The sequence below is a fragment of the Triturus cristatus genome, chromosome 7 (genome assembly GCF_964204655.1).
Source record: "Triturus cristatus chromosome 7, aTriCri1.1, whole genome shotgun sequence".
Classification (NCBI taxonomy): domain Eukaryota; kingdom Metazoa; phylum Chordata; class Amphibia; order Caudata; family Salamandridae; genus Triturus; species Triturus cristatus.
The window spans coordinates 1,738,262,951-1,738,277,490 of NC_140590.1; positions in this window are offsets into that span (position 1 = coordinate 1,738,262,951).

Sequence of the window (14,540 nt, forward strand, 5' to 3'; positions counted from 1 at the left end):
CATTTATTTTCAAAATCCTCACTTCTACTCTGCAATCCCGGCTGGGACTGCACTCCGCCACAACCGTAGACCATCAGAAATCTTCACACTGCGCACGGAAGCTGCACAAGCAATTTCGTCCGTGTGTCTTGTTTTCGCCTGTCAGATTCCATCTGACAGTGGTGAGTTTTTGGATACCGAGGCGAAAGCCTCATCACTCCACATTCATTTTGAGTTTTTTTAGTCGCTGTTAAGGTTGTCTTATTGATGTGTGACGCTTTGTCACAGTTGAGGTTGGATCACAAGGTCAGCGCTGTGATAGGCCGCGGGTTGCGGTCAATTTGGTTTGCGGAAGTGTCAGCAAGTTTTATCGCAGAGTCTTGTATTCGTCTGCCAAATGTCTTCCGGCGGTGATGAGCTTTTGATGGCTGCCGCGGCGGTTGCCTTCTGACAGTGATGAGTTTGGGTACCTGCCGGGGCGATTTGCCCTCAGGCAGTGATGAGTTTTTGGATGCTGTGTTGCTGTTTCAGTTTCACAAGTTTAGCGCTTCGATGGGCCTCGGGTAGCGGTCAATTTCGTGAGTTTGCGCACTCCCTTTCATAACGTTAGACGTCTACGTCACTCATGACGTCAGCTGGTGGCCATCTTGGATTGGGCAATTAAACACTTCACAGCACAGGTACATGCTGTTTATGACGTTACGTGGTGGGCATTTTGAAATCGTCACTTAGATGTTTTGCAGTATTAAGCCACGTCCAAGCTTACCTCAACTCGGCGGCCATCTTAATTTGGGCAAGTTCGTTCCTGCGGCCATTTTAAAAAGTTCTTCTTTAACTCAATGGTGGAGGCCATTTTGGTTTGGGAACCTTTTTCTTTCTTCACAAATCTTCGTAAACAGTGTTTTGACGAGCTTCTTTTATTGTTGAATCAATTTTATTGATACATCTGCAGCATTTTTAAAGAAAAAAAGACATTCAGTATTTAAAAACAAAAAGTCTAATCTTCAACAGTTTGTGCAGATTTATCAGTTTTTACAAAACCCAGGCAAACCTGCACAAATATGGGACAAATGGCATAATTATTTTGAAAACTTCCGTGTTGCTATTGACGCATATAAGTTCCACGCAAAAAGGAAGAGAGACATTTTATATAGCAATCTTAGCCTTGAGGGACAAAATGTTTTCAACAGTCTTCCCTCGATATCTTCTGTAGGACAAGGTGAAGGATGGAATGAATAACTGGAAGCTGCAACCAGATTGAAGAACACATTTTCTGAACAACCTAGCATTTTATTGGAAAGGTTTAACTTCAATAAAAGGAATCAATTAACAGATGAGTCAGTGGAAGAGTATATTTCAGCGCTCAGGATATTGGCAACTAAATTCAATTTTGGCCCATCCATCGACATCGCTGTTAGAGATCAATTTGTCTTTGGAAGTAACTCCAAGAAAATCCAAAAACATTTACTTTCTTACAGAGATCCAACACTATCAGAAGTAATCGACATGGCAAAAGCCATTGAGCGCTCAATCTTTTCCAGCAAATGTATTTCCTCTCATACAAAATATCAACCCATTAACAATGTTAAAAATGTAGAAATGCCAGAAGTCATTAATGCTTTATCTTACAGGACTAATAAGTCCTTGAACAAAAAAACTTGCATTTTGTATAGATGTGGATCCAAAAACCATTTAAGTAATAATCCTCTTTGCCCTGCTATCGGTAAAAAACTGCACCAAATGCCATAAAATGGGTCCCTTTTCAGGGTTGTGTAGAAGTTCAGGGAATGTCACCAGGGTTGGTTCTGTTGATATTTCTTCTATCTCGGAGGAACTTTCCTTGTCACATGATTTTAAAAAAGTGCTTCTTGCCCTTGAAGTAGACTCAATTGATTTCACTCCAATTAAGTATCCTATTGGTGACGTGTACATTGGTGATATAAAACTCAACATGATGGCAGACTCAGGGGCTCCCATCACGATAATTTCAGACACTTTGTATGAACGAGTTTGGTCTAGCTCGAAATCTTTAGACATTCCTGATGTCTATCCACAAGCTTATGGAGACAAGGACATTGATATGCTTGGCTTTTTCATGGAGAAAGTAAGACATTTGGGTAGAGAAGCATTTACCAAGATTTATGTTGCAAAGAAATGAAAATTAATTTTAGGCTGGCGTGATTTAGCGAAATTAGGACTAATGTTGATTCCAGGTTCACCCAATCCTGTCAAGGTTTGTGATATCAACTTAGCTTCCACACATGTTTCTGAACATGATACACTCTCAGAAATGGTTAAAACATTTCCAGATGTGTTCACAAATAAGATGGGTGTAAGTGATAAATTTGAACATAGGATCAAGTTGAAAAAAGATGCTATGACTGTGTCCCACAAACTCACACCTGTTCCCCTATCAGTCAGAGCTGACCTCAAATTCTATCAGGTTCTGTGCTGACTTACGCACTTTAAATAAGAATATCCTTGTTGATTGTCATCCCTTGCCCAAGATAAGTGATCTTCTCTCAAACATTAATGGAGCCCAATTTTTTTTCACTTTTGGACATTTGTTCTGCCTATCATCAGATTCCACTTGCTGCAGAATCCCAAGATCTCACTACTTTTATCATTCAATTTGGAGCTTATACATTTCTGAGACTTCCCTTTGGCATGGCTTCTGCAGCGAGTGTGTTTCAGAAATTCATGGACTGCATATTATCTGGGATCTCAGGGACACAGGCATATCAAGATGATGTTCTTATCTTTTCAGAAATTAGAGAAGAGCACAAGTCTATTTTGAGAAATGTTTTAGGAATCTTCAATAAGGTGGGAAAAACTCTCAAACCGGACAAATGTAAAATGTGTAAGACAGAATTGGATTATCTGGGTCATCGCGTATCTGATACTGGAATACATCCACAATTTTCCTTAGTAAAGGCTATTCAAGATGTTCCTCCTCCTTATGACAGAGATTCACTCAGATCTTTATTGTGGATAAGTGAATATTACTCCGAATGTATTCTAGGATACTCCATAATTGTTCAACCCCGTAGAAGACTTTTAAAGAAAAATGTTGATTTCATTTGGGATGATGTTGCTGAACATGCTTTTACATCTGTCAAAAATGTCATCACTGATGCCCCGGCTTTATCAGCCTTTAAGCCGGGTGCAAGATGTTTGGTGACTGTGGATGCCAGTCAATTCAATTTAAAGCTTTTATTCGATTTGTACATACAAATCATACAAGCAAAAAATACATAGTTAAAATGTTTAAAATCACCATATGACCACTTATAAGAAACGATGATAAGACGTTGTGCAAAAGGCTGAAGTGCAACAATTAAGGAGTAATCTTGCCAGTTTGGGTCAACGTACTATTATAAAAGCAAAACGTACATGAATGAACAGACAGGAGATCAGTAGGAATTACTCAATGGGCCTTTCCTGGCAGCTGTACATCAAAATTTATAAATAATCATAATATACTGTGGACATCAACAAAATAAGAATAATACCTTAGTTACAAAAATGGTATAAAACTTGAAGACGTATATATACAAACAAAAATGTAAACAGTAATAGCAGCGTAATACAATACCTGGCAGCTGTATAACATAGGTACAGACAGGTAAGTATAAAAATATTATAGTACAATACTTTTCCTGACAACTGTACACTTCAGAATAAAAGTAGCCAGGAAAAAACAGATCTCCTCGTTCTCTAATGAGGATAAAAGTATCAGTGCTGTTTCTGTAGTACGAATATTATATTTGATAAAAATTGGCTTAAGGTATTTTAACCTGAGAGAATGATAAAATTTACAGAGAAGTAAAAAGTGGCAACTATTCTGCCGGGAAATACTGTCACACGGACAGGGTATATCTGAACTGGTTCTTATGTTTGGAAATGCAACCAGATGGTGAACAATACCCAATCTGACACGTGTTAAAACATACTGATGGGAGGGACGGGTCACATACACAAGATAGGATTGGAACCCCGAAGTTAAATTTAAATCTTTATAAAATTTCAGGGTAATAAGATTGCCAGAAATTTTATCTCGCTCTGCCTTTCGGAAGTTTAAAAACGTTGTCTTAATTTCTTTTTTTGAAATAGAAACAACCTCTTCTGGCTCGCGGAATACATCAATATTAAAAAGAAGGAGATACCAGCGGTGGATGTATCTCAACCACTGTATGCGTGAGGAGTGGTCCAAGCCTATACAATCAAGAATGATATCCTGAGTAAATCGAGTCTCTGGTTTAGCCCAATTAGAACGCCACAATAAAAGTGGCCGGACTGCTGCTAAATCAGAAATAAACTCGATCCCAACTTCTTCATGGATCAGCAGAATGGAGGCAGAAGGGGGAACACATAACAACCTCCTTAAAAACTTATTTTCCTCCTTCTGCAGGGATGTACCCACACTATGGCCCCATACACCTGCCCCATACAGTGCAGAGGAGACACAACAAACATTGTATATGTTCATCATGTCTAAAATGCTTCGTGAGCCGAGTTTAGAGGCAAAACGAAAAATACTGCCAGTAGACCGCAGCATTTTTAGTCTGATAGAATCAAATTCCGAGGTCCAAGACCCGCTATTGTTAAATGTAATTCCTAGATAACAAAAGGACTTGACAGGAGTCAACTTTTCCTTATCCAGAAAAAAGGTATGCTTTACCTGCTTAGCTGCCCGACCGCATGACATAACATACGTCTTAGTTTTGTTCACGCGGAGCCGCCTAACTTGAATAAACTGCATAAAATTATCGATTAGGCGCTGAAGGCCCATCTGTGTTCGGGATATGAGAACAGCGTCGTCCGCGTAAAGTAACAGCGGAACAGGTTTACCACCAATCAAGGGGGCATCTGCTGGGATGTCAACCAAGGAACGGTCGACGTCATTAATAAAGAGGGAAAATAACAACGGGGCCAAAACGCATCCCTGGCGTATGCCCCGAGACACTTTGAAAAACGGGGTACATTCGCCAAGGGTGCCATAGCGGACCTTACAAGAAAGTTTTTCGTAAAGTCTAGCTAAAAAATGGACTATTTCCCTCGGAGCCCCTGCATCTAGCAAAACCTCCCAAAGAATAGTGTGGTTAACCAAATCAAAAGCACTGCTCAAACCAGCAAAACATAAAAAAAGGTTGCCATTTTTAGCCACAGTATATTTGTTAATTAAAAGGTCCAAATTTACACATTGGTCCAATGTGCCCAGGCCTTTCCGAAAGCCATATTGGACTCTAGTTAAGATGTTAAAATCAGCTGCCCAATCTTCCAGCCTCCTGAGCAAAATCCTACTCATCACCTTCACAGAGGCGTCCAATAATGAAATTGGACGGTAGTTAGAGGCCTCTGATTTATCACCTTTCTTATGTAGAGGGATAATGACCGATTGACCCCAAGTAGACGGGAAATTAGTTTCTGCCGCACAATTAAATATCCTCGCCAGGATGGGAGCCCATAAAGCTGGTTCATCTTTGTATAAATCCAGCGGGACCCCATCGGGGCCAGGGGCCTTACCTCCTTTGCTTAAAGAAATTGCTTCATGGCTTTCTTCTAATGTAATTCCCAACGGGAGGGGTAGCCATGAGATAGACTCAGGTAACATTGACTCAAGAGATAACCCTTCTGGATTGAAAATTTTGGAAAAGTGACTGACCCAATCGCTACATGCCACATAAGATGTTAATTCTGGAACATCTTCTTTATTGAGAAACGGGCTGTTAATTGTTTCCCAATACAGTTTGCAGTTTTTGGTCTCGGCTGCTTCCTTCAACTTATCCCACGCCTCGGTCTGTAATACCCTTTTCCTAGTATTGATTGCTATTTTATATCTTGCCCTAAAAAATTGTATATCCGTCTTAACGTGTGGATTAGTGCCTAAAGCATTCTTTAAATCACGGAGGGCGACTATACAGGTCTTATCGAACCACCCCTGCTTCGGACCGCTATTGGATAGCGAGGCCTTAGTAAAAATACCATCAATAATACTATTCATGGAGACAAAGTGAGCTAATAGGCAGCCTAAGTCACAGTCATCATCCAAACAGAAACTAATTTGGTTCTTACATCTGGTAAGAACCTCCTTCTGCTTAACCTTAGAATTTAATCCAGTCCATTTAATCCTTAGACCCTTCAGTCTAATAGGTACTAAGTCAGTAGAACATTTCCCACCTGAAACCGTCGAGGTACCATGCCCCAGAAGGGTAACACGAAGGCTGTTATGGTCGCTGAGACTTTCTTCATTTACATACAGATCGGTAAAGTCTCCACTGCTAGACAACAGAATATGATCTATAAATGATCCTGCATCTCTGCCTGTAAATGTAGGGCATATTATTGCCTGGTTGTTTGTGTTACAGTTTAACAGGGTCATGTCTAGTGTGACTAGCATATTATTTAATGTGGAACCATAACTGCAATGTTGGAAGTGAGGAGAATCCTCCCTCACACCCAAACCCCCCCAATGACTACTCATTGCTGCACCAAAACCGCAGATGTTCCCGTTGGACAAATGGCAGGGCTGCAGGTTAAAATCCCCTGCCCAGACAACCTCGGCCTTTCTTTTCGAAATACCAAGGGCTTTAGTTATTTCCCTTTCTAGAGGCGGTAGGATATCCCCTCTAGTAGCATCAAAGAGATTGTTGTAAAAATTTATCACAACTAAATCAATATTCTTCCTGCACTCCACCCTTATAACTTGGCTATGGGTCCCAACTGTCGTGCTGTATTTAACCATACAATCGCACAGCTTGGTAGATAAAAGCAACAAAAGGCCCCCCTTAGCCCTACCCGAGCTAGATTTGGTGGCTCTGAGACAGTAGGATGCGTACCCTTCGATGTTAATGGGGTCCAGACACCAAGTTTCCTGTAACAAAATTAGGTCCAATCCCTCCCCCAAAAAACTGGTCCAGAAGGGTGTACCTAATTTGCTGGCAAGGCCAGCAATGTTCCAGGAAACAAGAGAGAGTCCTGCTGGTTTGCCAGAATCACCAACTACAGATGACTCTGGCTGAGTTGCTCGTAATAGAGTAGGACCATCTTCCCGAGAGATGATATCTGGGCTTAATCTGGGAGTAACAGTAGCTGTACATGCATCAAAGCTATCCCTGTTTTCTAAACGCGAGAGGGGTATTAACGATGACACCATTGGGGGTTCGGGGAGTGCGGCTAAAGGTGTAACAGGAGGAGCACTCGCCATATCTAAATAGGACAAAGAGATGTTTAAATCCAAAGCTTCAGTAGAGCTCAGTCAATCTACCTCGTCCAACACAGCATATCTGTTAGGATGAGCAAGTTGTGAGTACAGGGAGTCTTGGGAAGGGGGCAAGTCCTGCCATGTTTGTTGCCACTGGGGTTTAACTGGTTGTAGTGGCTGAAAGGGTTGCTGCCACTGATGGGCAGACTGAAATAAGGGTGGTGGAAAATGGGGAGGATGTGACCAATGAGGATTAACATGGTGCAGGGGAAAAGATGGAGCATGAAATGGCTGCTGGTGAAAATTAACATAATGTGGAAAAAAAGAAGAAGGGTGTGGTGGTTGCTGCCAGGGTTTAGTAGCATGTTGCGGGGAATACACAGATCCTCTATTACTTTGAAAAGTGGAACAAGGAGGGTTTGGTCTTGAAGGCATCGGTAAGAAATAAGACAAGGGGAGTGGGTTAATTTGAGTCGCAGGACCACTATTGGGTACATTACATATATAACTAACTGCCCCTGTATCTCTAAAATTAACTGTAATTACATCCCCTACTATTGTTTTCTTGCTTCTACCCACCCAGTCCCCTCTACGTACAGTAAGAATTTCACCGTTCATACTGTTGGGTAGAGGTTTATGTAAGTGGAACCATTGAGCACATTTATTTCTTAGCTCAACGTGAGTTTCTTTTACTCCCTCCTTCAACGGGGGGACTGCTGTCAACACGACCACAAAAGGGGAAACCTCTGGTGGTAAATTAATTGACCTAAAACGTGCCTGCTTTGGCTTAAGACCTTCAGGTTTGTTCGTAGAAAGAGGGGCTAAAGGGGTATTAGATTTCCCTACAACATCTTTTACTTGAATAGTGGTGGTATTATTACCAACAACAGAGTGTTGGGGAGTCAAAATAGAACCCACCACCTTCGGAGTGGGTATAGATGTGGATTGAACAGAATTACTCCCAGTTTGCAACAAATGAGGTATAACTGGGTTCCCGGGGGCTACGGTTACTTGAACGTTATTTAATACATCTTTAGGGGGCTGGATACATGATGAACATTTAGGGGCTGCTTCTGTAATCCCTTGTGGCTGATCAGGCCCTTGCCCATTCGTTTTATGTGGCCATTTCGAATGTATTAAAGACGTAAGCCTATCCAGTTTGGAAATTAGAGGCTTGATTTGTGCTGCTATTGTGGCTTCAAGGTCCAGTTTTAAATCTGTTACCATGTTTTGCACCCAACAAGGAATACCTGATGTCATTTGTGGGGTGGGGGAAATCAAATTATGATTCCTAACTGTAACTTTAGCTTTGTTTTTACTCTTAGATATAGCCTTTGGGAGATTGGTAACCCTTCCCCGAGAAGCTATAGGTACAGGAGCTGTTACCACATCATTAGACCCGCTCAGACATGGAGCCGCTTTGCCAGAAGACTGACAGGCCTCTAGATCTGGTGTTACCTCCAGATCCACAAAAGACGGGTCCGAGTCTGATAGGGCAACCGATAAATCAACAGTATTTGGTACAATCGGAGCACTATTAGTGGGCATGGTTAAGGGTAGGGAGCAAATATTCGAAGACTGCAAAGCGGGTGATTTGGCATTAGCAAGAGAACCCAAGGATGAGCGCTTAGCATTTGCAAGATCCGTGGAGACTCTTTTTTCCAGTAAAACAATGCTTTGATCAATAGTCTCATTTACACGGGAAATGAAGAGATCTATAGGTCCTGTCACCTGTGCTACCACCGTAGCTTTTTTCGCACAACTTCTAGTTCTATTGCGCATGGCCGACATCTGAACACAGAGTCAATAGAGAATGGTGTAATAGCTGGAGGGCGGCCGTTGATGTTGTTATACGAAAATACAGGACACAGTTCCGCCTACCTTAGACGTTTAGTGATGATTAAGGGCGAAAAGGCAGGGGTTCAGGGCCAGGGCCGTCCTCAGCCGTCCTTGAACGGCCTTAAACGGCCCGCTCTTTGCCCGGTCTTCGCCCCGGGCTGCGTCCCGCGTGCGTCCCGCGTTACGCGGTCCAGAGCGCGCTCTTTAAAGGGTAGTAGATTGTAGGGGCGTGGCGCTGTGAGGGGGTGCGGCTCACGCGGGAAGAGGACCAGCTGGAGCTGTGGAATGCTGGTCCTCGCAGTCCCGGGGCCTGCGCCTCACCCTCCTCTGCTGCTATGCAGTTAGTGCCGGCGTCCCAGCGGCTCCTCAGGCACAGGGTGGATTAGTTGTGCTACTCCTGTAGCATGGTGAGAACAGCAGCGGAGAGACAGACTGAAACGAGTGGCACCCGCGAAGCGGGTGCCGCGAGTATTTGCAGGGCTTTGGCTGGGGGCGTGGCGCTGTGAGGGGGCGCGGCTCACGCGGGAAGAGGACCAGCTGGAGCTGTGGAATGCTGGTCCTCGCAGTCCCGGGGCCTGCGCCTCACCCTCCTCTGCTGCTATGCAGTTAGTGCCGGCGTCCCAGCGGCTCCTCAGGCACAGGGTGGATTAGTTGTGCTACTCCTGTAGCGTGGTGAGAACAGCAGCGGAGAGACAGACTGAAACGAGTGGCACCCGCGAAGCGGGTGCCGCGAGTATTTGCAGGGCTTTGGCTGGGGGCGTGGCGCTGTGAGGGGGCGCGGCTCACGCGGGAAGAGGACCAGCTGGAGCTGTGGAATGCTGGTCCTCGCAGTCCCGGGGCCTGCGCCTCACCCTCCTCTGCTGCTATGCAGTTAGTGCCGGCGTCCCAGCGGCTCCTCAGGCACAGGGTGGATTAGTTGTGCTACTCCTGTAGCGTGGTGAGAACAGCAGCGGAGAGACAGACTGAAACGAGTGGCACCCGCGAAGCGGGTGCCGCGAGTATTTGCAGGGCTTTGGCTGGGGGCGTGGCGCTGTGAGGGGGCGCGGCTCACGCGGGAAGAGGACCAGCTGGAGCTGTGGAATGCTGGTCCTCGCAGTCCCGGGGCCTGCGCCTCACCCTCCTCTGCTGCTATGCAGTTAGTGCCGGCGTCCCAGCGGCTCCTCAGGCACAGGGTGGATTAGTTGTGCTACTCCTGTAGCGTGGTGAGAACAGCAGCGGAGAGACAGACTGAAACGAGTGGCACCCGCGAAGCGGGTGCCGCGAGTATTTGCAGGGCTTTGGCTGGGGGCGTGGCGCTGTGAGGGGGCGCGGCTCACGCGGGAAGAGGACCAGCTGGAGCTGTGGAATGCTGGTCCTCGCAGTCCCGGGGCCTGCGCCTCACCCTCCTCTGCTGCTATGCAGTTAGTGCCGGCGTCCCAGCGGCTCCTCAGGCACAGGGTGGATTAGTTGTGCTACTCCTGTAGCGTGGTGAGAACAGCAGCGGAGAGACAGACTGAAACGAGTGGCACCCGCGAAGCGGGTGCCGCGAGTATTTGCAGGGCTTTGGCTGGGGGCGTGGCGCTGTGAGGGGGCGCGGCTCACGCGGGAAGAGGACCAGCTGGAGCTGTGGAATGCTGGTCCTCGCAGTCCCGGGGCCTGCGCCTCACCCTCCTCTGCTGCTATGCAGTTAGTGCCGGCGTCCCAGCGGCTCCTCAGGCACAGGGTGGATTAGTTGTGCTACTCCTGTAGCGTGGTGAGAACAGCAGCGGAGAGACAGACTGAAATACTATACCTGTGAAAGTACAGCTCCTATACCCTTTTGACTGGATGCCAGTCAAAAGGGTATAGGAGCTGTACTTTCACAGTCTTACGATAATTTTGAACACACCGTGGCTTTTGTTTCTAGGTCTCTAAAATTAGCAGAATCCCGGTACAGTACAATTAAAAGGGAAGGTTTAGCCTGTTTTTGGGCCATAGAGAAATTCAAAACTTATCTCTCGTGAATGAAATTTTCACTATTTAATGACCATAAACCGCTTATTCATCTCCTTAATGTTAATGGATTTGGAAAGGCTTCTTCTAGACTTGTGAGATAGTTATCTTGTTTACATGAATATAATTTCAAAATCAAATTCATCCCAGGCAACAGAAATACCAGGGCTGACTTTTTGTCGAGAATGCCTATTCAAGACGATGCTCCAGAATGCGAACACAAGGAAATTGAATCAGTGGTTGCATCGTTAGACGACATTTTAAATGCACATTGCTTAATTTCCCGTGATGAGTGGGTTACTGCTGTTGCTGAAGATAACATTTTGTGTCAAGTCATGAAATTTATCAATCAAAGATGGCCCAAAGAGATGTGTGCCTTCTCCTTTGAAACCCTTTTCTCAAGTTTCTACTGAACTGTGCATAGTTAATGGTTTGCTGTTTCGCAATCATTTGGTGGTTCCTCCAATCTCAATCAGCTCCAAACTTTTTCAAGCAGATCATTCTGGTCACATAGGGGTGGGAGCCACCTCCAAGAATTTTAAACAATATTTTTGGTGGCCCTCAATGGACTCTCAGATTGCTGCCTGGATTTCATACCACAGCACTTGTTTATTATCTGACAAACATTGGCTCACTCATAAAACACCTTTGCATACAGTACCCTTACCAGAAGAACCGTGGTCCAAGGTTGCCCTTGATTTCTCAGGTCATTATTAGGTCGAGCCTAGGGCAGCGCGCTAGCGCTGCTTAGGAGATGATCTCTTGGAATCGGTCTGTACTTTTTCGAAAACTTGTGCATGTACTGCACTGTTTCCAATGAGCACTCGTGCATGTACAGCATCCACCTTGCAGGAGCGAGCAGCGGCACCATCTGTTTCCAATTATCGCGCCCGCGCTTGTTTACATTAGCCTGTCTCGCGGTCGCGTTAATTGGAAACAGATGGTGGTCGCGTTCACTTTTGCGGCCGTGGGTTTCTTTTAACTTTGATGCATATTCCCCCCTCCCACCCATCTGGAAATCTTTTCTTCTGTCTTAATAAACCTTTCAGTATATTGTGTGTACATCTAACAAGCTTATCTCAGCATCATCTATCTGTGGGTGATGTGATTTCAACACCACGGTCATCTCTGTGTCCCCCGCCCATCGGCTCTGCCTGGGTGAGACCCGGCCCTGCGGTGCCTCCTGCAGGGTCCTGCCGCTGTTCCGACGACATTGTGAGACTTTACCGCGGAGCATAGAATATCTGCACCTCCAAATGACACTGGTAGGAAACAGCTGTTTACGTTCTCCAGAGGATGTTTGAGGACTTTTGTCCATCGCATGGTGTGGAAGTCTGAGTGAGCAACCAAGCAAGAAAGCAGCATCTTTTAAGACCTGGTATACACAACCTTAAAACATTGCATTTCTATAGTGGATATGGAATCTCTGTTATCTGCCAAGGTATTTCATGACCACCGCTCACGCAGTGGCCCAAACTTCACTGGGCAAAAACCCGTGAGTGCAGAGACTTGTGAGGTTCCGAAACCCCAGAGGCTCATAGGCTGTCCACTGCCCCCCTTCCTGTCTATAGTGCTTGACAGAAGTGCCCTAACTCTTTCTGAACCCCGCTCTCTGGCGAATAACAAATGGACCTCTCCATGAAAAGACAGTTGCCCAGGATCACACACTTTGAGTCAACCAGGAAATGTGAGCATTTGAACACAGTAGAGATGTCATCCAGACCCCTCTCAAGCAGCCATCCTGGTACAAACCTAAACAGTTGGCCACCAGCCCCCCAACGGGTACCCATCCCGCCTGTGTAATTGGATTTTCCTTCTCTGTGTCACTCACCGCGTGGCTGCATGTAGTATATGGTCAGCCTGCATATAGTATATGGTCACCAGGAACATGTTCACTGCCAAATTTCAGAAATTAAGCTTAGTTAGCATAATTTTGCATAGGGGTCGAAAAAATGCTCTTAAAGAAGAAGTTCTTTATTGCATTCCCTTTTCGACTGTTCCTTCAGCGTCTGCTGATAGCTCTAAAGTACACACGTGCAGTGAAAACCTTTGTTCTGTCGCACATCCAAATATCAATTTGTTTTTTTAGCCCAAAACATGTATGATGCTACTGTGTGCCTCTTGTGGCATTTCCGAGTCTTTGGCGTGCTTCGCAAGTTTGTCTTTTTGTGATCACACAGTTATTGTAGACACGAGGGTCTACACCAAGCACTTTCTGTGGTGTTATTCCAGTTCAATATTAAGTGCTGTCTGCGACAATCTGCTACTTCAGTGCACTAGTGTGAGTTCAGCTGGGCTGCAGTGCAGAGTGGAGAATGAACACAGGGAGATAATAAAGGCAAAAAACTGAAGTATTACAGAAAGCATTCAGAAATAACAGGACAGGGTCCACCTGGGAAGGGGGGGAGGGAGGTGAATGTGCCCGTAGTGTGTTATAGACTTTCTTTATTTACCAAAACTGCTTCATCAAACTCTTTAAATTAATGCAGCTGGCGTCACCCAAGCACCCTGACATAACATTCTACCATCCCTCGTGTCTTGTGCTTGCCAAATTCTGTCCATTCTATACTGAACTTTGGTTGCAATATTTCAGTGGGAGTGGCCTCTGCCAGAGAGACGAGTGTCTCCTTTAGCACCCTTTACTCTGTGGATGATCACCTGTTTAAAGCAGTCGTGATATCTGTGAGAAAGGGGACAGATACCTGTCCAGGGTCACACGTGGAGACGCTGTTGGAATCAGACCTCAGGCCGCCTCGATTGGCAGCCTCCAGTTCAGCCACCAGACCACATCACTTCCCAGAAGCTTGTGGAGTCATTTAAATGAAGGTGGCATCGGTGCTTTGAATGGGCCGGTACTGAACACTGGCACTTTTTTTATTTTGAGAGAGAGAGTACCTGCACTTCTCAAGAAAAACTTAATACTTATAATTGGAGAGTACCCGCACTTCTATTTTTCCATTTCAAGCACTGGGTGGCATGCGAGTTTGATACCGTTGTCAGTATTGTATTTTATCAGTTTGGTAGCGTCTCATACCTCCTGACGAGACATCAAAGTGTTTATTACTCTATATGCGCCTTGTAGTCCTAAAGTTGGCAACACTGTCACCAGAGGCTTCTCTTTGAGCTGGTTTTAGTTAGGCCGAAAAGGCGTCCATAGTCTTGCTGGTACAAGAAATGGTGTTAAGTGGTAAGCTGTTATACCAAATATGGACCACCAAGACATTAAAAGATGGTACTGTACTATTGGAACGCATTAGGTTGAGCGACGGATACGTTTTGCACAATATTTAATGTACTGTTTTGTATAGCGCTATTTAATGGCAAGAAGCCTCTCAGTAGCGCTTGAATATCTGTTGTGTACTTTTGACACTAAGTCTGCGAAGAAAATCACTCTTGTTTTTGTTATGTTATGTTATTCAGCACTTGTAGCACGCACAGATACTCAGGAGTGTCCCGGCACGATAGCCAACTACAGGAGACGGGAGAAACTGTGGACGCAAGAGCTGCATTTTTATTTAACCCCTTCGCTGCCAGGCCTTTTCCCCCT